Raw genomic sequence first — 25862 nt, 5'->3', positions numbered from 1 at the left:
GGAAATCAACATTATTGATAATAGCCCCAAACCAGAAATAACCTTAGTGTCCAATAATAGGGGAACAGTTAGATAACTTATGGCTAAATTCATTCAATGAAATATTATGCAGTCACTAACAACAACCATGCTTTCAAATAAGGTCATGGGGGAAATTCTCACCATGGGATCTTAAAGCGAAAACAAACAAACAAGATGTAAAACCATATATCCAGCTTTGAATATCTATCTGCCATCTGTATTTAACACTGGCTATTATTAACCTCTTTACACTTGTCTGTGTTTTCCAAAGTTTACAACGAACGCAAACAGCCTAATTTTTATCATCAGAAAGACTCAATGTCCATATTTTTCTTGGTTTGGCTCTATGGCAGAAAGGAGAAGATAGGACTAGCTGGATGGGGAAGGTAGGGCGTTTGTAATCCAAGCAGAGGTTAAAGTGGCGAGGAAAGACTGCCCAGAGCTGCTGGCTGCCTCCTGCTCTATCCTGACGCCTGGAGGGGCCACTGGGAGGGAAAGGCACAGACACGGGGAGGGACCTTCCAGAAAGACTCTGTAGGGAGGTGATGCGGATGCAGGAAAGGAGGTTGGCAGATGCAGGATCCTGCCAGCATTGCAGGTGCCGTCCTGGTAAGATGCTCGACTTAAGGGGCCGTGTGAGGATGCCCAGGCCAGGTGGGGGAAGCTTGCTACATGGTTTTCTTTTCAACAGCTGGCCGTCACATTCTAGGGTTTGACATCTCCTGCCTTGATTTGAATTTAACTGAAATTCCAAGGAATGTATGCATTCCAGCTTGCACAGTGCCCTTGAACACACCTTGCCCAGAAGAGCTCATCTTTCCTCCAAGGTACAGGCCTGGCCTCACTTCCTCTGACCACCAACCCTCCTTTCTCTTCCCAGCACCTGTAGCACCCCTTACCTGCATTCCTCACGCACTGCCTCAGTTAGCAGCTACCTTTGTGCAGACCCATCTGATCACCTTATTAACTAGATGTTCAGGCTTGGGAGAGCTAAAACTCTGTCGGAATCCTTTATGTCCCCACACAGTCCACTCAACTAATGCAGTGTCAAAACTGGAAGGCTGTCTCAATGTGATCCCACCCAGCCCTTCATTTTAAAGGCTGTGAGAGAGTAAGAGAGATTGGGAGACTGGTCCAAAGTCACCTAGCAATGGATGAGAAGCAGTTCATTCATTTAACAATATTTAGTGAGCCTGTGTCTCTTGGCTTTCAGATTGGGGCACTTGGTCAGTGATTCTTTGTTTGCTGATTGAATGATGAGACACTGACTACATCCCTCCTTGTGGCCAGCTTTGACCGTACGAAATATTTTTACAGCACCAATTGTTAGCCAGACGCCTTATAGGGAGCCGGCCTCTCTTTATTCCTCATACCCATCCTGTGGTATCCTTTATTTTTGTGGATGAAAACTAAAGAGGATTGACAATCCGAGCATGGCACACAGATAAAGAGTAGAGGAACTGGAATTCAACTCCAGCCTTGCTCCTGAGAGTTCAGGGCTATGGCCTTGACCCTACCCCTCAGACTGCGGGTGGGGTGTCCAGAGTCATACAGGGTGACTCTGCTTTCAAGGTCAATACTATTCACTCTTCAGCCTCCCAGTAAAGCTCTGACCAACAATATTTGTTCCTTAATGTCCTCTGTTGAGCTGCCCTTAAGATCAAATTCTTTTCACACAAGGAGACCTGGCATTCAGTTCAAGGTAGGAAAGAGGTGAGGTGAGGCCTGTTTTCCTCTGGTGGCTTTGCACGTTTGGCATTGAAGCCTGCAGTCTAGAAAACAACAGCAGTCAGCCTGCACCGGGAGAGAGAAAGAGAAAATTCTATCATGTCAGAATAATGAGATCTGTGATTTCAGCACTTACCAGGTCAAAGACACACACAATGTGTTATCTGTAATGCTCTCCTCCTGACATTTGGGGAAATTGCATTTATGCAGAGGACACGGGACAGGGAAACACGGGACTCCACGGATGCCACTCAAGGACTGATAGACTGCAGCTCCCCTGCCCTGGGGGCCCTCTGGGAGGACAGAGGTGTGGCCTTGCCCCAGTGACAGCAGGGGCCTCCCAGCTCCTTGGGCCCTGCCACCCCAGTGATAAGGGGACATCCCGGGGCTTGCCAGGTGGTTGGTTGGTTGGCTGAGGAGTTAGACGTAAAGGGGTCTTTGGGGTCCTCTGTGTGCAGAATGAGGTCTTCTTTTAACCCCAAATCTTCCGGAGCACCTCTCCCTGCCAGCCTTTCCCAGATGTTTGATGACAGCTCTGGGTTTCTTTGGGTTTAAGTTTCAATTGTTGTTGGGGTCTCCCCTCCCTCTCCAGTCCCTGCTCCCACAGGCCCACGGGCACCACGGGAAGGGCATGGGGCTTGACGCTCTGAACTGACTCACAGCAGTGAGTTTATCGCCCTCTCTGAAGAGCTCCTTCGTCTTTCCTCCTGTCTCACCGCTCTCTTTATCTGCAGTGGCAGTGATGAAGTGATTGATTACCCTGCCTCAGAAGTCTGTGCAGTTTTAAATTTAATCCTGCTCACAACAATAGGCAGACTGACGGGGAGGTCCAAGCACTTGCACGTGTGCATGCACACACACACACACACACACACACACACACTGCAGAGCAAAGCAGGGAGTGATTCTCTCCTGGACATGACATTTCAAAAGGTTCCTCTCTTTGTTCGCAATCTGAGAACCGTTTTCTCGTCTGGTTCTTCGGGAGAGAATTAGGGGTTTGTTAAATGGCCCTGACAACGCATCTCCCATCAGAGATTCCTCAGAGGTTGGTCTTTTCAGTGGCAGTTGCATGCGAATGCTGGACTGATGAACAGCTTGCAAAAAAAAAAAAAAAAATTGCAGCAGAACTCTTTTTTTTTTTTTTTTTTTTAACCTAGAACTCTAATGTAAGAAATAGAGTGAAGAACTGATTCCCTGGCTAAGCTAACTCTTTGGTCAGGTTCATGTCGATATCTGTGGTGCTTCTCAAGTACTGCTCACTTCTTGGGAGCCCTGGGAGTCTGTAATACTCATTTGGGAAACCTACTGGACCAGTTGGTAAGTGCTTACCAAACATCCCTAAGGACCAGAGAAGTTAAGTGATAGACCAAGGTCACACAGCAAGTTGGCAGTTGAGATGGGTCTGCAAGCCAGGTTTTCTAAGGTCAGATACATGAGCCATATTTATACTTCTGTAAAGAATGGAGATTATTTTTCTCCATTGCCCCAGAATCAGTGATTCTGAAGACAGGAAGCAATAAATGCCACATTTTAAAGAGAACCACTAACAGCTGGGCTAGAACCTTCTCCTAGAGCTTCCTGTGAAGGGGTTGTATTATATCCTCCCCCATAGTCATCAATCGGAGAAGGCAATGGCACCCCACTCCAGTACTCTTGCCTGGAAAATCCCATGGGTGGAGGAGCCTGGTGAACTGCAGTCCATGGCATCGCTAAGAGTTGGACACGACTGAGTGACTTCACTTTCACTTTTCACTTTCATGCATTGGAGAAGGAAATGGCAACCCACTCCAGTGTTCTTGCCTGGAGAATCCCAGGGACGGGGGAGCCTGGTGAGCTGCCGTTATGGGGTTGCACAGAGTCAGACACGACTGAAGCGACTTAGCAGCAGCAGTCATCAGTTCTTCAAAGAGATATTCTTCAAAAAAGGGACTTAGGGGCAAGAAATTTGGAAGTGGATCAAATTTGGGCGTCTGGAGCTGGGCGAGGGGAACGATGTGGAGGACGGAGAGCCAGAGATGGGTCTCACCCGGCAGAGAAGCTGGAGGGGACAACCTGAAGGATCCTCCAGAAATCCCAGCACATGCCCCACAAGGAAGTGTAACTCTGATCAGTGTGGACTCGAGGAGCAATTCAGAGCCCCGACGGATAGAAATGGGCTTTCCTGGCGGCTCAGCCTTAGAGAATTCACCTACAATGCAGAATATGCAGGTTTGATCCCTGGGCTAGAAAGATCCCCTGGAGAAAGAAGTGGCAACCCACTCCAGCATTCTTGCCTGGGAAATGTTGTGAACAGAGGAACCTGGCAGGCTACAGTCCATGGGGTCGCAAAGAGCTGGACACAACTAAGCAATTAAACAACCACAACAGCAGTGGATAGAGTTGCAGTTTCTTATAAGAAGGCACAGGGTTTCTTCCTCCTCCAGCCCAGTCAGTTTTGAGTTTCTAAGCCCTCAAGTTCTGCCAGTGGTGGGGGAGAGGAGTAACTTTGGTTATTTCTGGCTGCCCTGTGTGGGATGCAGGATCTCAGTTCTCCTACTAGAGGTTGATCGGTGGCGCCTGCATTGTGAGCTCAGAGCTCTAACCCCTGGTCTGCCAAGAGAAGTTCCAGGAGTAACATTAAATTGGATGTAAAATTGAAGTTTTCAAGTGCACTGGATTCCTTCATCGCCTTTTTTTATGTAAATTAAAATACACAGAAATGTTGAACAGTTAAAACAATGAACATCACTCTAATCACCCTCTAGTTTTACTAATTGTTAATAATTAGTTGGCCTACGTTCGGGTCTAGCTATCCACCCATCAGTTTCAGAGTATACAGCAATGTCATGACACTTCACCCCTAAACATCTCTTAAAATTAAGGATATTCTTCTTTATAATCACTAAACCATAATAAACACCTAAAATAATTCCCTAAAGTCATCCAACACACTGAACTAGACTGTTTTCATCAGTGGACGTGACTAGAAAGTTGTGGGATTTGCTTGGGGTGTCATTAAGGAACAGGAGAAGGGGATTAAACTTATCACAGTTTGAGGCAGTGATTGGAAGAAATAAAAACTGTTTCATGCTTATATCCCAAAGAACTGAGACTCCCTAAGGAACTTGTTATATTTTTCCTTTTCAATCCTTAAGGGAGATTAGCACGCATGGCAGTTGTCTGGGTAGATATCACGAAGAAGAGGTGCCTTCCTGTTCTCTTTTCTCTCTTCCTGATTCACAGCTGGTCTTCAAAGATGGCCCCCAATGAATCGTGTCTCTCTGTGTCCATTGGCCTCCTGTGTTTAATTTGAGCTGGCCCATGACTCACTCTAGCCAGTAGAATGTGGCAAAATGACCCAGTGCTACTCCTGGAAGCTTTCGCTTTTGTGCTTTTGTGAGTCCTCAGCCACCATGTAGGAAGCCCAGGTACCCTGCAGAAGCCACATAGAGGGGTCATGTGTAAAGGCTACGTGGAGAGCAAAAGGGCTTGCAACCACAGAGAGAAAGGCCTAGCTGTCCGCTAGCCAGATGGAGCCTGGTCTTCCCACCTTCCATTTCAAGGCACCAGACGTGTGCATGAGCCCACCAAGACTTGCAGCCCCGTCCAACCCTCAAAACACTGCAACTCCAACAGACATCACAAGGAGAACAACCACCCAGCGGAGCTCAGCCCACCCTCAGCATCATGAGAAATAATTGAGCCACCCAGTTTGGGTGTGATTTGTTATACAGCAATCAATAATCAGATTCTGAGCTCCAGAGGCAAAGACTGTGTTAGAATCAGAAGCAGGCTTTCCACAAAAGAGATTCCTGTGGGAATAAGAAGGGCAAGGATCCTATCTAAGCCCAGCAAGTGACATCTTCCTGCTCCTCCATTCTCTTGGCTGAAGGGCCAGCATCCATGAGGGACAGGAGTATATGCTTCCATCGGTCCAAATAACAAGCAGCACATACAGGACTGGGCAGCCAATGACATCATGATCCAATGGATGCAAGAGAATGATATTTGCTGGAGGCTGTGATGACAGATTACCTTGCCTATCTAGAGACAGCATTCCGTCTTACCTGGAGCTGTCCCCTAGAGACTGATGGAGGCCGTTTCTCCTGCCCAGCCTCCTGAGCAATAGGAACCAGCCACTGAAGGCTGAGTCCGCCGGAGGCTGGAACCAGCTCCCAGGGGCTCCTTTGATGATGATGAAATTGACTCATAGTGATGTAAAGTGGGCAGCCCTGTCCAGCAGCTGATCTTTTCTGGCAATTATTTGGAAGTAATGAAAGTGAATGCATGACATTTACAAAGAAACTCCTCTGTCAGCAGGAAAGCTGCCACATTCTCCCGCACCTCTGAGAATACGCTTAGCTTGAAATAATGTTCATTTTAGCCAAGTCGTAAATTACAAGTGTGTTGGGGTCCGAGGGGATTTATTACCATTTGGAAGGAGGTTATTGGGCCTGGAGCGTGGCTGCTGCACACAGGGCATGTTTCGGAGTGGCGGCTGTGTTGTGAAGTCTCAGCCGGGGAGGGTTCCTTTCTCACCTCTTCTGTCACTTTTCCTCTTTCGCCTTTACAGTTCCTCTCTGGAGGTTTCTTACGGCTAATGTTCCACAGGAACACCAACAATTAAGAGCACACTGTTGCAATCTGGTTTTCCCAATTGTTGCTTCGATTTGACCGGACACCGTTAATCACAAAAGACGCCAAGCCTGTTGATGAGTAGGTGGGCTGGGCCTTCAGTCCCCCTGGGGTTGCGGGGGTGGGCAGGAAGGGTGGGCCACACACCTAGGTTCAGCTGAAGACCTTGGAATGTGGAGTGGGCAGAGGGGCAGCTGCAGACTCAGAGCTGGCATCAAGGCCGACCTGTCAGCGCTATACCCCTGCCCCCCATCATATGGGAGGAGAGTGGGCACTAGCAGGAGGGTGGTGCTCAGCTTCCACTGACCACTCTGGTTTTCCTTTCCTACAGACTTATAGACACTCAAGCCCCTGGGACTCGAGTTTAAAGCAACTTCCTTTTCTTGGCGAGAATAGCACTGGGTTGGCAATAGACAACACAGATCACTGATCTTGGACTCAGGAGGCCTGAACTTGACTCCTGCTTCTGCCACAGACTCTTTATGTGATCTCAGAGAGGTTTATTGGAGTTTCAATTTCTCCCGCTTGTGAAACAAACCCAAACTGTCTAATCAGCTGCGTGGCACTATCTTGAGTACCAACAGAAGATGATCTGTGAATACCTTCAAGGCACTGTGTGAAGACCCATCACTGGGTATGCAGAGAGGGGGACATTGTGGCCTTAGAAATCCTCTGTAAACTATAAAGGGCAGGGAGTCCTACTGTGTTTACTTCATTACATGTTACATTAGCTTCCAGTTGCTGGCCTAGCAAATTAAACGTCTGTGTAAGTTAGTGGCTTAAGACTGCACCTGTTCAGGATTTCCCAGTGTCTATGTACCAGGGGTCCTGGTGTGCTGTGTCTAGGTCCTGTGCACAGGGTCTCACAGGGTAAATCACGATCAGCCAGTGGGCTGTGATCTCATCTGAGGCTCCAGTCTTCCAAGTCATCCAGGCTATTGGTAGAATTCAGCTCCTTTTGGCTGTAAGACTGATGCCCCTGTTTTCCTGTGGGCTATTGGTCACTCACAGCAGCTAGGAGTCCCTCGAAGGTTCTAGTCATAGAAACTCAGCACAGATGCTCTGGCACATGGCAGCTGGCTTCTTCCAGACCAAGGTCAGTGGTCGGTGTTGTTTACTGCCATCCCAGTGTTATCCTCACCAAGAAAAGGAGATTGTTGGGGCTTGAACTTAACTTGTTTCAAAGGCTTACCAGATTATGTCAGATCCACCAAAGATAATTCCCCTTTGGATTAAGCCAAATCCTACTGACTAGTAGCCTAATCTTGGGAAGGCCTTCCCATATTTTTCACCATTCCTGCCTGAACCTGACGGGAGGGTGTTGCATGGGGTGAGTACCCCAGAGGGTGGGAATCCCGGGGCCATCTTGGAATCCTCCCTAGCATACATGCGCATCCCGAGACGGCCTGGACATCGCACATGGGGCTTCTGTCCTTCTCTTGGAGGAAACAGGGACCCACTTCCTTTCACTGGCTTCAGCCACACAAGGGAAAAATGGCAAGGCCGAGGAGCTGTGTTGTGTGTCAGGCTTGGTTCCTGTCCCTCTGTTTCTCCCATTTGCTCCTTTGGTGTCCAGGGTCCTAGGGAGCCTTCCCGCTGCAGGCTTGGGCTGACGCGTCTCATTGTTAGACTCCTCCGAGAACATCAGAGCTAGAAACTTCCTTGGGTCTCATCCAGTGCCGCTCCCCTTGTGAGAATGAGACTGTGTCTAAAACACAGACTCACAGGAGATCCTGATTTGGTAGGCCCACTTTGTGTCTGCTTCTGTACCTGCTGCTAAGTCGGCTCAGTCGTGTCTGACTCTGTGCAACTCCATAGACGGCAGCCCACCAGGCTCCTCTGTCCACGGGATTCTCCAGGCAAGAATACTAGAGTAGGTTGCCATTTCCTTCTCCAATGCATGAATGCATGCTAAGTCACTTCAGTCGTGTCCGACTCTGTGCGACCCCGTAGACAGCAGCCCACCAGGCTCCTCTGTCCACGGGATTCTCCAGGCAAGAATACTGGAGTGGGTTGCCATTTCCTTCTCCATTTGGGTCTAAGAAGCTCTATTTCTTTCTTTCTTTTCTTTTCTTTTCTTTTTTTTTTTTAGCATTTATTTATTCTAACACCAAAACATTTTGTACTGGGACATAGCTAATTAACAATGTTGTGGTGGTTTCAGGTGAACAGCAAAGGAATGCCTCAGATGAATGCGATGAATGGCTAGGTTTAGAACAAACCAAAAACCAAACAAACAGGAAACCTTAAAACCTGAGGTCTGGAGACATAAGCTGGCTTGCTTTATCTGAAGTCTTGTGTGCCTGCTCCAGAGCTAGGAGTTCAGTTTATAGAGTCTGAGTTCATTCTTTCCTCTCAGGGGTCCAATCCTGTTTTAGTCACCCTCTTATTTTAATTTTTTTTTTTTCTGGCTGCTTCTTTCCTGACCAGGGATTGAAGCCAAGCCTCTTGCTTTGGAAACCCAGAGTCTCAACCACTGGACCACCACGGAGGCCCCCTGTCACCCTCTTAGTGCAGATATGAGCTTTGCTGAGGTCAAGAGTGACCGGGGAGCTGAGACCCGAGCCTCGATCTCTGGCAGCCCTGGCGGGGACAGCATCAGGGGACCCTGGCTGCCTCCCCTCTGCGTGTTGTCACTGACAGTCTCCAAAGCCCCGCCGCTAGGCCTCCCCAGCCACATCCTGAGCGGCGCGCAGGCCCACACTGAGGGTGGGTGTGAATTATTTAGAGGCGCCGATGGAATACTGTTGTATCGGTAACACAGACAATGCGTTTGTGGCCTTGGGGCGCCTCCATCGTGCGCTCCATCACTGTTTCCCCTCATGAATAATGGAGTAGCTGAATTACTCTGCGTGTATGGGATTCATACCCTGAGAAAACAAGGTTGCTCTGAAATTAATTTTCTGTACTAAGAGAGTGACAGAAAATCAATTAATCGCATATTATTCTATATGGAGACAGAGGAAAGGGAGCCTTGGAAATGGCTCAGGCCATACGTCAGCAAATGCCCAGGGTGGCCGAGAGCTTCGTCGGATGCTCCACTGAAGCAGGTGGCACCAGAGGCCGTGTGACCTGCCAGGAGAGGGGTCAGTGGACACCAGGGGGGTGGCTTCCCGGGCCTGCCTCCGTGCTGAGTGTTTTCTCCTGGCAACTGGGTTGGTCACATTTCTCTCTGCCTGATGCTGGCTCTCCCTAGAGTTGTGTCTGCAGTAGGGAGAAGGATGGATCTTCTCTGAAGCAGACCAGGGACCCACCTGTCCCCAGAGCCCGCCCAGCTCCCCAGGAGGCTGCTCACTGACGAAGGTGAGGTTGACCTCCACAGGCGCTCCTCTGCTTGCGTCTGCATCCTTCAGGGAAGCCCCTGCCTTTACTGTTTTGCTTTCTCCCCTTCCACCACGATTGCATCTCAAGTAAAAAAAAAAAAAAATCTCCTATGCTGCTTCTCTCTGAGGTTCAAACACCCTGGAGGCTGGGAATTACTGTCTGCCCTCGGTACTTCTAGCTGAGCAGAGCCCCAGATAAAAGAAGGAGCCTTTCATGGTGGGTTTCAAGCCAGGAGACATTTAATGGAGGGAGATAATGGGCAGGTCAGGGACATTAGATGGTGAGTGTTCCTGGACTTCCAAGGTGACCATCCCCTGTGGGTAGCTGTCTATTCTGTCCATCTGTCAAATGGGTGCCTTTTTGAGTAAATAAATATTTTTTGGTTTATCAGCTGAGAAGGAGGCTGGGATTTTGTAGATAAAATGTAGATGACAGAGGAGACAAAGACGTTTAGGACTGGCCCCCTCCCCTAGCCCTGGGGGATCAAGGTGAACCAGCTTCTCTCCCCATCACACAGCAGCTCCATGGGGGCCCCACACAGCTCACCCCGAACGTTCTCACACCGGGCGTCAGGACAGCAGGGAGACAGAGACCGGAAAGCCTAGAAGCGGGGATAACCATGGGACCCCTGCCCTCCCCAGCCTCGTTGGCTGCAGTGGACAGAGTCACCTGGACCCAAGAGCAGATCACAGAAGGACCCAGCAGAATGAGGCTGGACCTGGGAAAGGGGTCTGTCGGCAGCCTCAGCTCCAGAGAGGAGGGAGGGATTTTAGGTCTCCAGCTAAAACTGTTTCCCCTCCCCGGACTCTTCTCATTGGATTTGACATTATGCTGAATGGATGGGTTGAAAGCGAGGAAGGTTTTGAAGAAAACCTTTCTTGCTGGCTTGTGCGTTCCGTTATACCACATTCTCTCCCACTAAGAGGAACAAATGGCCTGCTTATCAGCTGCCTGAGCCCTGACACGCCAGTGTCCCCCTCCCCGCAGGCTGACACACAGGCAGACATGTCATCTTCAGCTGCTGATGGGCAGCCTCGGCACGGCCAGACCAGGCGGCTTGACAGGCAGGGGTAAGTGACTCTCCGCTCGGCTCCAGTGACTCCGAGTGTCCTGATCAGCGATGTCTGCATGGTGTTCGTGCCCCAGAGTCTGTGACAGGAGATTTCAAAGCTCCCCATGCAGGACGGTAGCAAACAGACTCAAATCAGACTCTGGACCCACCTGGGGGAAGGCTGAGGGGGTGCAGGAGGTGAGGGGCAGGGTTGCAGGAGCCGCTGGGATTTCTTACTCCACAACCAGGCACCTGCTTTGGATTTCAGATTGCCCAGAAATTCAATTTCCCCAAATAAGTTATATTACAATTATACCATGGGAGTTCTTTTAAAGGAACTGGATGTGGTGTGGGGCGGGCATTGATTCAAGCTTTGGCAAGGGAAAAAATACTTTCAGTAGTATGAATTTTAGCTTCTCCCAACTCTTGCTTCAGTGTAAGACTCTTGTTTTATGTCGTTGTTCAGTTGCTCAGTCGTGTCCAACTCTTTTGCAGCACCATGGACTGTAGCACGCCAGGCTTCCCTGTCCTTCACCATCTCCCAGAGTTTGCTCAAACTCATGTCCATTGAGTCAGTGATGCCATCCAACCATCTCATCCTCTGTTGTCCCCTTCTCCTCCCGCCTTCAATCTTTCCCAGCATCAAGGTATTTTCCAATGAGTTGGTTCTTTGCATCAAGTAGCCAAAGAATGAGTTTCAACATCATTGCTTCCAATGGATATTCAGGGTTGATTTCCTTTAAGATTGGCTGGTTTGATCTCCTTGCAGTCTAAGGGACTCTCAAGAGTCTTCTCCAACACCACAGTTCAAAGGTATCAATTCTTCAGTGATCCATCTTCTTTATGGTCCAATTCTCACAATCATACAAGACTACTGGAATAACCATAGCTTTGACTATAGGGACCTTTGTTGGCAAAGTGATGTCTCTGCTTTTTAATACGCTGTCATAGCTATACACATACTCAGCTGAATGCAGAGTTTCAGAGAACGGCAAAGAGAGATGAGAAAGCCTTCTTAAATGAACAATGCAAAGAAACAGAGGAAAACAATAGAATGGTAAAGACTAGAGATTTCTTGTTTTATAAAAGTGTTTTTTAGAAAGAGTATAGCTACAGCCTGCGGGGCTTTTGAAGAACATGTCTTTCTTTCTCCCGAAGTTTGGGCATCAGCTGCTGGCTCCACTCTCTGAGGACCAGAAGCTCCAGCTCTGGTTGCCTTGAGGCAGGCTCCGGAGGAGCTTGGCACCCTTGTCTGCTTCTCTCCCAGGTGAGGGCGCAGGAAGCTGCAATCTTCTGCCTGCATCTGCAGCATCTCTTTGGTTCGGGTTCCCTGCCTCGGTTGCCCCCATCCTCAGTGGAGTTGGGGGGTAGGCAGGCACTCACTCCAACAGGGATGGAGATTCAGGTCAGAGACCTGTCCATACGCATGGGGTGCGTCCTCCCGGCCTCCACAAGCCCCACCCACGCCCAAGCCCCACCCCACCGTCTCAGGGTCCCGCCTCTTCCTCAGTGAATCACCAGAGGAGGAGCCAACCCGGGTCCCCCCCAGCCGGGCAGCGGGACTCCAAGCTTTCCATCTTGCCTGGACCTGTATGTCCATCTATTTAACGACTCATTAGGAAGGTGCAGCTCTAGGGCTGTTTGTCCCCTGGCAGGCTGCAGAGCCACTTGCCAGACTCCAGGGCTCTCCAAACCAGCCAGAAGCCACCCAAGGAGCAGAACCAGCGAAGGCAGAATGAGGACTGGCGAGAGACCAGGAGCACCCATGAGAGACTGAAAAGGAGCCCAGCTTTGTGAGTTACAGTAGTGCCTTGCCCACCTACTGTATTTCACATCCTGCTTCCAGAAACGCTGTCTCTGCTCTGGAGGAGGAGACGATTTTTCCAGTTTTACAGACGGGGCAGGACACATTCAAGGGGGTACCTGGAGAGAACCCGGGACTCTGTGTTCAGTTCTGTTTAGCCAGGCTGTAAGTGTGATAGAGACAGGCAACTGGCCTGTTGATTTCTACTACCTGCCTTAAATAAAGAACCTTTGGGCTACTTGTTGATTTTCGAGATGGCTCCAGAGAGACAGCCACAGAGGCGTATGGACAGTCTTTCTACCAATCTGAGTCAATTGACACGGACAGAATCCACATTGCAGGCCAGCCACTGGGCTGCAGGGACAAGAATTGGGTGTTCCAGTAAGCAATCTGGGAAATAAACATCTGTGGTTCTGTGGCTCGCATCTTCTGGTTTCTATTGGCCTTATGAAATAAGAAGGAGAATGGCCACTTCCTTTATTGTTTGTTTGTTTTCTGTTTCAGCTGCACCATGCGGCATGACCAGGGATCAAATCCAGGTCCCCTTCATTGAAAGCTCCAAGTCTTAACCACTGGACCACCAGGGATGTCTTACAAATGATCACCTCTTGAGCACTGTCTGTGGTCTGGAATCAAAGCCTGATGCTTCACATATGTGCCTTCACTTAAACATCACAATATACTTTTAAGAAAAGTAAAAGAGTAGTCCATCTTACAGCTGAGCCAACAGAAACTAGGAGAAATCAGGCAGCTTGTCTGAGGTCCCACAGTTAGCAAATAACAAAGATGGGATCCATCACAGGCCAGCCTGACACCAGGGATCCGATGTCACCATCTGTCCTGTCCCCCAAATTGTTCTTCTGTGGGTTTAACGGAACCTCTTGGTAATGTTGGTTTTTCTGACTGGTGCTCAAGCCTCTTTTTACATCCACTAAGTCCCTTTCTGCAAGACTGACTTTAAAGGGAAGGAGACAGTACCTTGTGACCAGCCTGGTCTGGTAAGAGGACCCTCTGGCAAGCTGGCTTGACACTAACATGCAATTTGCATCTACATTCTGCCAACTTCCAGCTCATGCCCTGTCTGTTAAATACACTGCATAGTTCAAGACTGTGTATTTAATGTATTTAAATGGAATGTAATGTCTTAAAGTTGAGTTAAATAGTGGCACAGCTACGTATGGTGGAAAGAATAATGCATCAAACATCCCAACATCTTAGCATGTAGGTCCAAGTCTTGGATTTGCACTCTAACCAGCTGAGTGAATGTAGCCAAATTAACTATTCGCTGAGCCTCCATTTCCTTATTTATAAGATGGGTATAATTATATCTTCCTACCTTTCTTAGCTTGTATGTATGTGAAATGAAATAATGCACAAAAGGTACCTCATGGTTTGTAAAGTGTTACAACAACATGATGGATAATTAGGATATATACATGTAATACTTCTTTTTCTTATTTGCCATCTTGGTTTCCTTCTTAGGAAAATGGAGAGACATCTGCACATTCTTTTTTTTTTTTTTTCAGATTTCCCTTCTTCCTACCAAATTGCCAGTGGAATAAAAAATTACCTGAAGGAAGAATTCTTTGCAAGTTTTGAAAGGCATCTCAGACAACAATGGCTATTTCTTTTAACTTTTTAAAAAGCTATAAGATGCCATGAAAATATACGGAACTTGCAAACAAAGATCTCTTGGAAGGATGTATTACTGTTGAGTGGGATGAACTCACTAAGCTGAAGCTGTCGGTGGGTTTGACTGCAGTAAAATGACAGAGTGGAATTCCAGTAAGCATGGTCCACACTAGAGGAAGTGTTACTTTTGTATGGACAAAAAGGTCTACTTTTGGGAATTCTCTGGCAGTCTAGTGGTTAGAACTTGGGGCTTTCACTGCTGGGGCCTGCGTTCAACCCCTGGTCAGGGCACTAAGTTCTCATAGAAGGCGAAAGAAAGTGAAGTGGCTCAGTCATGTCCAACTCTTTGCAACCCCTTGGACTGTAACCTACCAGGCTCCTCTGCCCATGGGATTCTCCAGGCAAGAATACTGGAGTAGGTTGCCATTTCCTTCTCCGGGGGATCTTCCCAACCCAGGGATCAAACCCGAGTCACCTGCATTGCAGGCAGACACTTTGCCATCTGAGCCACTAGGGAAGGCAAGTTCTCATAAGTCAGGGCCAAAAAAAAAAAGGTCTGCTTTTGATGCTTTCCTTGGTCAATCTATCACCACTTTAGAGAAATTTTTTTTTTTTTTTTTTAGTGCAGACTGCTTTTTATAAAAGTCTTTATTTAATTTGTTACAATTGTGTTTCTGTTTCATGGTTTGGTTTTTTGGCCTCAAGACATGTGGGATCTTAGCTGCCCAACCAGGAATCAAAAGCCTCACCCTCTGCATTGGAAGGCAAAGTCTTAATCACTGGGCCACCAGGGAAGTCCCACCATCCCTTTTTTTTTTAGTGAAACTGCTTTTGAATGGAGCTATGTGTGGTAACTCAGAAGGCAATGGCACCCCACTCCAGTACACTTGCCTGGAAAATCCCATGGATGGAGGAGTCTGGTAGGCTGCAGTCCATGGGGTTGCTAAGAGTCGGGCACGACTGAGCAACTTCACTTTGTCTTTTCACTTTCATGCATTGGAGAAGGAAATGGCACCCACTCCAGTGTTCTTGCCTGGAGAATCCTGGGGACAGCGGAGCCTAGTGGGCTGCCGTCTGTGGGGTCACACAGAGTCGGACACGACTGAAGCGACTTAGCAGCAGCAGCAGCATACTCGGTAACTGAGTGTGTTCACTGCCTGGTCTGTGAGACAGTGATGACTCAAATGACAACAAGCAGCACCTACTATAGAAAAACCCCGGCTCCACCCTCAGCTCTGGCACACAGGGGCCTGGCTTCGATGGGACAGGTGAGGTGACTTGCCTCATGTCACAAGCAGGCCTTGGCAGGGTTGACTGTAGATTCAACTTCCTGCCTTTCTGGACAACCCATATTACTTTGTATTCCGCTAATTAACTCATCATCTGTCATGTCATTTTCTATCTCCACTCATATGTTAGTATCTTCATTTTATAGGATAAACACAGAAACTCTTATTTACACTGAGAAGGAGATCCACCTGTAGGGTGCACACAACGTGTCTAGGGTTGGAGAGCAGGCTGAATAAAGGCAGCTTTTGACAGGTGGCAGGCTGGCCTGGGTCAACCCTGCTATCAAAGACAACCCCTTGTGTGTATATCGAGGAGCGCCGGGCCCCTCACTGACACTTGCTAATTACGGTGACTAATTAATATGTCATTGGCCTCTAATCATGAATCTAGAGTAGATTAGCAATGATGAAGCCGTGGAAATTAATTTACAAACATCTACATACTTCTCCTTGACCCAGTGGGGCTCACAGGTGCCCTCTGGAAGGCAGAAACAGGAAGTTGGCAGGCAGCGAACAGGGCCTAGGAAAATAGGGGAGGTTCACCACCACCGCTCAAGTGGGACCAAGACCCTTCACCCAGCAAGTGGCCTCATGGAATGGGGTGGCCTGAAGGAGTTAGAAGTTAAAAAATAAAGTCCGTCAGAAGATTAAAGGACCCCTCCTTTGATGCAACTGGATGTAGAGTTTTCAACAAAATGAATGCCTGAGTTATATGACTTAAGGGTAGGCCTTCAGTCATATCCGCCTGCAATGCAGGAGACCCCGGTTCAATTCCTGGGTCAGGGGAAGATCTGCTGGAGAAGGGATAGGCTACCCACTCCAGTATTCTAGCCTGGAGAATTCCAAGTACCATATTGTCTATATAGCCACAAAGAATTGGACATGATGGAGCGACTTTCACTTTCACTTTCAAGGGTAGGCTCTTCCCCGGAGGTCCAGTGGTTTAGATCCTGTGATTCCACGGCAGGAGGTGCAGGTTCAATCTCTGGTCAGGGAACTAAGCTCCCATATGCTGTGTTGTTCAGTTGCTAAGTCATGTCTGACTCTTTGCGACCCCATGAAGGAATAACTCTCACTCCCCGCAACCTCAGCCAATGGTAGCTTCTAATCTACCCTCTGTCTCTGTGACTTCACCTGTTCTAGATACTGCATTAATTGAAATCACACAATGCTTGTCCTGTGTTTGGCTTGTTTCACTAAGCGCAGTGTTTTCAACTTTCATTCCTTAGCAGCATGTATCACAGTTTCATGCCTTATGACTTAATCATATTCCATTGTGTGTCCATCCAGTGAAACCACATTTTGCCCATTTATCTGTTGATGGACATCTAAGCTGTTTCCTCCTCTTGGCTATTGTGAAAAATGTTGCAGTGAACATAGGTATTCTTGTATATGTCTGAGTCCTTGTTTTCAATTCTTTTGGATGTATACCCAGGAGTCTAATTCCTTGGTCACACGGTAGTTTCATATTTGACTTTTTGAGGAGTCAGCCAGTCTGTTTTCCTTGGCAGCTGCCTCAATTTACATTCCCACCAGCAATGTACAAGGGCTCCAATTATTCCACATCCTCTTCAAAGTTGTTAGATTCCATTTTAAAAATGTGCTCATCCTAGTTAGTGTGAAGTGATGTCTTGTCCACATTTTGACTTTAATTTCCCTAATGACTAATGATATTAAGCATCTTTTCTTAGGCTACTTGGCCATTTTATAGCTTCTTTTTGAGAAATTTCTACTCCAGTCCTTTATCAATTTTTTCACTGGGCTGTTTTTGTTGTTAAGTGTAGGAGTTCTTCAAATATTCTGAATATTAAGCCCTTATTAGATATATAATTTGTACATTCTTCCTGTATGTAGATTGTCTTTTCACTTTCTTGGTAGTGTTCTTTGATGCACAGAAGCTTTTCGTTTTCAGAATCTAATTTATCTATTTTTTCTTTCTCATTCTCATGTCTAAGACTTTATTGCCAAATCTAAAGGTCGTGAAATGTATTCCTATGTGTTTTTTAGCTTTAGCTCTTATTTTCAGCTTGTTGTCCATTTTAAGTTAATTTCTGTATGCGGTATGAGTTGTGGTCCAACTTCATTCTATTGCAAGTAGAAATCCAATTGTCCTAGAACTAAATGTTGAAACCATATTCTTTTCCTCCTGAAGGTTCTTGGCATCCTTGCCAAAATTCAATTGACTATAAACTCATGGATCTATTCCTGGACTCTCAGTTCTATTCCATTGGAATTCCATACTTTCACTGTTAAGTATGACATTCGTTGTGCGTTTTTCAAGAATGTGTTTCTTATGTAGAGGACGTTTCTTTATATTTCTAGTTTTTTGAGTGTCCTAATGCAATTTTACACCACCAATAATTTGCTGAAATGGTCTCTTCTATTTAGAAATGTGTTTGCCCTTATCTTCTGGGTACAGAAATCGTTTCTCAAATCTAACCCAGTGTCACCTCCTCTGAGCACCCATATGATTTTTTGCATTTAAAGTTGCATCTCATATTAATTTGCTCTTATGGCTATTTTCCCTGCTGCTCCATGATCTCCTTGAGCATGGAGGCTGTGTCATATTCATTTTGCTGTTGCCAGAATCTAGGAGAGTGCTCCACAAATATTTGCTGGAAGAATGCTGGCTGAATCACACTTTATGATTTCTTAAAATCTCTTGGCCTAACTTCCCCTATGGGCTCATCAGGGAGAGTCACCCCTCCATCTGACTTGAGACACTGGTGGGATGTCCTTTGAAAGCCAAGGTCAGAAGAACAGAGGTAGGCCTGGGTGCTTCCTGGATGTTATGGCATGTCAATACCAAGGTGGAAAAGAGCCGCTCACTGCGCTGCAGTCGCTACTAGGGGACCGCTCATTCTGGGATTCATTATCCTATTTGTTCAAAAGCTTTGGCAATGACAAACCATTTTCTTCCTTCATTGTCAAATAAAATCAAGCCAACAAGTATTGATTGAATAACTCCTCTGTGCCAAACACACTGCTGGGAACAGTGGAGGGACACAGAGAACTCCATTTGGTTTTGCCCCTCCTTCCCACATGGCATTTAGTCCAGGGGAGGAAGGCTCTCAGCCTCGGTGATGTCGCACAGGAGTGCGAGTTTCTTATTGCCTCCATCACCACCCCCTACTTAGTGGTTTACAACAGTACAGCTGTATCATCTCACAGTTCTAGAGGTTAGAAATCCAAAATGCATTCCACTGGGCTGAAATCAAGGTTGGCAGAGCTGTGCAACTTCTGGCGACTCTTGGAGGTGGGTCTGTTTCCTTGCTTTTTCCAGTATCCGCCTGGATTCCTTGACCTGTGGTGCCAGTAACCACGTTACTCAACCTCTGCTTCCACCATCACGTCTTTTCTGACCCTGACCCTCGTGTCTCCTTTTTGCGCCTTTAAGGACCCTTGTGATTACACTGGGCCCACCTGGATAATTCATGATCCTCTCCCCATCTAAGGTGCCTAAGTTAATCACATCTGTAGAGCCTCCTTTGTCACATACAAAGGGTCACAGGTTCTGGGCATGAGGACACAAACATCTTTGGTGGTCACTTAGCCTATCACAGGACTGTGGGTTGGCCGAAATTTCACTGACCAAAGAGGGTCCTTTATCACCAGTCCCACGGTCGAGTTCATGTAGCAAGTCCCCCTCCCATCTCAGGATGCCTTCACTTTATAGAGGGGGAAACCAGAACCTTGAGAGAGAAAGTGACTGATGTCAGATCACATTGCCAGTAGTCTGCAAGGGCTCAGCCTGTGAACAGGCTCTCTGACCCAGAATCCAGCGATTCCACGACTTAGTGCTCCATCAGATAAAGCAGGGCAGTAGACTTTGTGAAGGGGCGATGGCCCCCAACCCTCTTTCTCTGGTTGCACAAAAGCTCAGCCCTTCATATGCGGACGAGCCTATTTTCAGAGCCTGGATAAATTTAGCTGCCTCAGTCAAAGAGGGGCATATGCATTTTGTGATTCTCTGTCTTCTTACTGTCCTTGGAGCATCCTGTGTTTTTCCGTTCATGTTTCATTCCATCCTAGCAGCCATAAGAGCTTCAAGTCCTTTCCTCCATAGCCCTTCACACTGTATGAACCAGCAGGGGGTATTCTTCTGAACTCAGAGGACCCTCAGGTTTCTTGGAACGGGCCAGCCCTCAGGAAACCCCTTGCTCCCAGCTTGTTCAAGCCGACAGATTGCACTTCCCGTTCGCTCAGCCGTCAGCTCCTGCCTTCTGCCACTCTGTGCTCACGCATGGTCTCCCCGCAGACATCCAGAAACCTGCCTCCTGGCCACCCTCGCCACTCCAGTGCTGCTCCCTGCTAGGAGTGACACCCTCTCTGCCTGCCACGCCCCCCCGCCGTCTGACACTAACTTGCAGGCTTAGCGTCTGGGGCTGGAATTTTGTCGTTGCTATGGAAGTGGGAACGGGCGCAGCCTTCCAAACTCACAGAGTGTCCAAAAACACACACGGCATCTCGCGCTGACAACGCCACTGACAACCCGCGATGACGGGGATGTACTTTTGAGTGTCATCTTGACAAGGAACAGGAGCCTCTCTCTGCCGGCCCACCCGCCTGGCCATCTGTCTCCCAAGATCGTCTGCACTCGCCTGGCTTGGATCCTGAAGCTCCCCCTCTGGGGGCCCTGTCCTTGCTCGGCCTGGCGGCCCCCAGGGGCAGAAGGAACAAGCCCGATGTCAGCGGGGGCCCTTCTGCTGGGAGGAGTGGGATGAGGAAGCGCTCTGGCCGAGGCCAGGGTCACTTTGGCTTCGGCCACTCCGAGGCCACGGGTGGGCATCTCGGCCGGGTGGCGGAGGGAGGGGAGCCAGACCTCCTGCCTTTCCGCGGCCTGCAGCCACAGCTTCTGGGATTTCCTCGGCTCTTGGAAAGGCAGGCCTTTGGGGGGACGCCAAGCGTGTCCAGGTGGTTCGGGGAGGGCTGCCATCGACACGTGGATTCCTTTGCTTCCTGTCTCCGGCCCCCTCTCGGAGGAAGGGATGGCGGAGTTCCTGGCTTTGGTGGGCCTTCCCTGCCAGCCGAAGTCACCGGCGAGTCATCCCTCAAGGTGAAGCCTGAAGGTCCGTAGAGTAGGGGAGGGGAATGCGAGGGCCTGGTGGGAAAAGAGAGGGGAGAGGGGCGCAGGAAACAAAGATGGCTTCACACTTGCTGTCCGCCATCGCCGACCTACACAATTCTGCCTTGCAGTTTAGGTCCGGTCCGCTCTCCCATTAGGGCACAGAGCAGGACCTTCCATGCCACGGTAGCTCAGAAGGGGCAGGCAAGCCCGTGACCACAGGCGTCAGGCCCCGCCCCAGCCAGGGCTTCCTAATGCCCTGTTTTGCATTCTTTCCCCAGCATACGGAGACTTTTTAGGCCCAATGTATCTGTGAATGGTCTTGGGGGACCCCATAGACTTCTGTTCAGTCCCCTCTGAGCTGTTGGTCCAGGATAATCACTACTCTCCTATTCCCCGCCCTCCGGCTCTACCTCATGCTTGCGGGAGCTTGGTTGCTAGCCTCTGACTCCTGCACGGGGTTGGCTGGCACTTGCCTGCGGTGGCGGCCTGGCTCCCAGCTGGGAGCTCTGGCTTCTGTCTGCCCTGGGGTCAGAGCCTGGAAGTGTAGCCATCAGCGCTGCATTTCCAAGATGACAGCTCAGCTCCTGATGCGGGGAGGCGACCAGCCCCAGCAATTATTCACTGATAAGTGCTTGGCTGGTGTCTCCTCCTAAAATAATCCTTGCACACGGTGGTGGCTGTCAGCACTGACTCTGGGAGCTAATTCCAGCCTCCTTGTCTACATCTGGTGCCGAGGCGCTCACCACGGGGCCTTGCAGGTAGTCTTGCGGGGAGGAGACCCAACTTGTGTTGATAAACTGATGGCCCTTGATGCCGGGGGGAGTGGGAGAAGGAGGCAGATGTGACCTGGGCTTCACGTCGCTGGGGCTCCAGCTAGCGCTTTGTGGTTGGGGCTTTGGCACTCATGGCCCATCTCTTGCCATCCAGCTTTTGGACGATTCTTGGTTTCCTTTCAACAGGAACCAGGCCATCCAAAACCCCAGCTCAGTGGTTCTCAAAGTCGAGCCCCAAATTCCCTCCAGAAACTTTTCACAGGGCCTCCAGCTATAGCAAAACAGTCCCCCGGAACTCACTTTTACTAGGGAATAAACAGTTACACAGGATCACCTTAGCAAGACAACTGAAGTCAAAGCCGTGTCGACTGTGAGAAACAGGATGAAAAGAGCACCAGGGGTGAATCTTCCAGACACTGTTCGCCTAACAAGTTTTGTGCTTAAAAATCTCCCATCTTGATCTTAAGGAGAAACAAAACAAAACTTTGCTAGTTTAATGCAAAACATTGGATTTGTTGGAAATCAATATAGTGTCCCCATAATTGAGAGAAGATTTTCCCAATCCATTTTGGTCACTTGCAAAATGACTTTAAGGGTCTTCTATCTAAACAGTTACTATTAAGGGACTCGATTCCAGCTATTTTCAGTTTTCATTTCTCTCTCCCAAACTGCAGATTCTGGGAAGGGGGAATTGTGTGGGGCCTGCCAGAGTTTGTCGTCAGTCCCCAGACTGTCAGCAATGCCTTTGGGTTTATAATACTTTCCAGAGAAGGGGAGTCATTGTGGGCCAAGGAGCTACCCTGAGAAGTAACCAGAGGGAAAGAAAGTGAAAGTGTTACTTGCTCAGTCATGTCCGATTCTTTGTGACCCCATGGACTGTAGTCCGCCAGGCTTCTCTGCCCATGGAATTCTCCAGGCAAGAATATTAGAGTGGGTAGCCATTTCCTTCTTTAGGTTATCTTCCCAACCCAGGGATTGAACTCAGGTCTCCTGAGTTCATTGCAGGGAGAGTCTTTACAGTCTGAGCCATCCAAGAGGCCCAGTCAGAGGGAGGCCTATACCTTCCCCACCTGGAGCCTTTTCCAGCAGGCACTGGAACTTCATAAACATTGTGGGGCAGGCAGTTGTGCAGGCAGTTCCTTCTACTGCAAGAATCCATGCAGGGTAGAGACAAATAGCAAAAACTAGGATTCTGAAAATAACTTTTGAGCACCTGCTCTGACCCAGATGCTCTTCTGGATGTTGAAATAGAAAAGATGACAGAGATCCCCCCAAGCCTCAGGGGGCTTGCATTCAGAGCAGTGGAATTATATTGCTTGAAGCATTTACTAAAGGGCTTGAGACCTTCCTAGTGTCTACCCGAGTAAGGACCTCACTGAGTCATACCCGAGACACCCCCTTGCCTCACCCCATACACCCAACCCATCTCCAAGTCCCATCAGCTTGACCTGTGAACAAGCCTTCAAGTCCCTCACCTCTCTCCATCTCCTCCACCAGGACCCAAGTCTGAGCCACATCCTTCTCAGCTCAGCTGCCCCACAATCCCAACTGGCCTTTGCAAGTCCTTTCTGTCTTCCCTTTTACTCATGGCCCACGCATGGGCTTCCCAGGTGGCTCAGTGGTAAAGAATCTGCCTGCTAATTCAGGAGACCTGGGTTCAATCCCCAGGTCAGGAAGATTCCCTGGAGAAGGGAATGGCAACCCACTCCAGTATTCTTGCCTGGGAAATCCCATGGACAGAGAGCCTAGTGGTCTATAGTCCATGGGGTCACAAAGAGTCAGACACGACTTAGCAACTGAACACCAATAACAACAGCTGGTCCACATGGCAGCCCGGGTGACTTTCTTTAATTCAAAGTGAAAATCCAATTACATCTGCACTGCAAACACACAACAACTTTCAAATGAAAGGGCCCTGACCTCTTTGTAAATTCATCAAATTAGCTGATTGGTGAATCAGTGCGGTGGGGGAAGAAATCTTCTGGAGAAGAAATGCATTTGGAGCTGGCCTTGGCACTGTGTGGGCAGCATCACATGCAGAGGGGCTCTGCTTCCTAGGTGGATCATGGGAGAAAGGGGGTCGAGGTGGTGGGATCCAGGGGGGCAGGGTCCAGGGCTCTGTGTCTCAGGACATCTGAGCCTCAGAGTCCTGGTCTATAAAATGGGGACAGAAGTCAGGGACTTTTATGAGGATTAAATAGATGATTTGGAGTTGAATGATCAGCTCATCACTCTTTTTTTTTTTTTTAATTTTTATCTATTTATTTATATTTGGCTGTGTTGGGTCTTCGTTACTGCATGCAGGCTTTCTTTAGTTGCAGTGAGCAGGGACTACTCTCTAACTGTGGTGTGCAGGCTTCTCATTGGGATGGCTTCTCTTGCTGGGGAGCACAGCCTCTAGGTGCAGACTCAAGGTTGTGGCGCAAGGGCTTGGCTCCTCCACAGCCTGTGGGATCTAGTTCCCCAACCAGGGATCCAATCTGCAGCCCCTGCCCTGGAAGGCTAAGTCTTAACCACTGAACTGCCAGGGAGGTCCCCAGCTCACCCCACTTGATATCAGCTAATTTAGGTTTTTAGAGGTTTCACGTCATCTTTAGATTCAGTGCTCGCTCTGCTGGAAGGATTTTCCTACCCCTCTCAAGAGGCCCACAGTAATCTCAGACCCAGGACCCTCCATCCTCAGAGCAGAGGGGCCCAGTCTCTCCACCCAGCTGCCTCCAGTCGCCCCGGGCCGTCCGCTCGCCTCCATTTAGCATTTTGATTTGTGCAGCTTTGCTGAGAATCTCTTCCTGCAGCGTGTTGACTTATCACTCATTGCAGTAAGTTCCCATCCTCTCTCCTCCTGACAGCCTTGCCTAATGTACTTATTCATTCAATTTAAATAAATCGAACATGGGCCTATGACAGCCGATAAGTGAGTCACACAAGAACAAACAGAAGAGAAAGCTCTGCAAATAGTCAAATGTCAAGTAAGAATGGAAAACTGTCCCCACAGCTTCAACGAACCTTGGATGTCTAATATTTATGGCCAATTGATGTCATTAGAAAGTAAATAAGCCCTCTTATGTTGCATTACATAAGATTAACTGCCAGCAATGGAGTTTAAATAGCAGAGATAAGTGCAGATGGAAATAAACCTGTTTAAAGCTAGAAATATTTGATGGGTCTCCTTGCTGCTTTTAAGATAATTGATCTGTATATCTGTATTGAATCTCACCATAAAAGCTTTGAAGAGACGTGTGGCAAAGCCTGTTTAGACCCAAATCACATTTCTTTGGGGCCACCCAGCCAGGGTTAGAACCTCTCCAAAGAGGAACTCCAGGCCTGAGGGGGTGGCTGCAAAGAGCTGGAAGAAACAGGAATCCTCTGGCTGTAGGCTCCCAAACGAGCACGTACCTGGGGGGAATGTGGTTGGTTTAGCATCCAAGGGTGTGAGTGAAAGGGGGGCAAAATCCCTCTCTTCAGGGCCTTTAAAAAATTGATGTATGGTGTTGTGTTCGTTTCGGGTGTACAGCAAGTCGATTCAGGTATACCATGTATAAATGTATTCTTTTTCATTACAGTTTATTACAGGATATTGAATAGAGTTCCCTGTGCTATACAGGAGGACCTTGTTGCTTATCCATTCCATATATATGTATAAGAGTCTGCATCTGCTGACTCCAAACTCCCAGTCCATCCCTTTCCCCATCTCCTTGACAACCACGCGTGTGTTCTCCATGTCTGCGAGTCTGTTTCTGTCTTATAGATATGTTCCTTTGTGTCATATTCTATATTCCACATCGAGTGATATCTGATGGCATTTGTCTTTCTCTTTCTGACATATCACTTAGTATGATAATCTCTAGATCCATCCGCGTTGCAGCAAATGGCAGTGTATCATTCTTTTTTATGACTGAGTAATGTTCCATTGTGTGTGTGTAACCATATTTTCTTTATCCATGTATCTGTCGATGGACATTTAGATTGCTTCTTTGTCTTGGCTATTGTGTGAATAGAGGGGTACATGAATGAATATGAATATAGGGGTACATGTATCTTTCCAAATTGTAGTTTTGTCCATATCTGTGCCCAGGAGAGGGGTTGCTGAATCATATGGCAACTCTATTTTTCATTTTTGGGGGGAACCTCCATACTCTTCTCTATAGCAGCTACACCAATATTCAGGGCCTTTCAACAATGCTCTGTAAAACAGGGCTTCTCAATGACCAAACGTATTCATGGTAAAGGACCAGTTTTTCCTTTTCTTAAGCTACTAATCCTTGGGTACATAGACCTCTTGTTTATGACTAGCATGAAGCTCCCATCACAACTAACTCATCACCCAAGTTTGAGGATGTCTCCAACTACACTGTGCTTAGCAAGACGCATCCACTGGTCAGATGCCTTACGTCATATCAATGTCCAGTTGCCATATGGTTTTATAAACTCTAGCTTTCCATTTTGTACTTATTAAGGCCAGATAACAAAACTGTTTATGGACCAGTCTCAATACCTACACCACCCATTGAGCTGTGCTGCTGTAGAAGACTATTTTATCTAACTTCTAGATTGG

Source organism: Ovis canadensis, chromosome 26 (genome assembly GCF_042477335.2).
Source record: "Ovis canadensis isolate MfBH-ARS-UI-01 breed Bighorn chromosome 26, ARS-UI_OviCan_v2, whole genome shotgun sequence".
Lineage (NCBI taxonomy): Eukaryota > Metazoa > Chordata > Mammalia > Artiodactyla > Bovidae > Ovis > Ovis canadensis.
Note: the sequence above shows the minus strand (reverse complement) of the source record.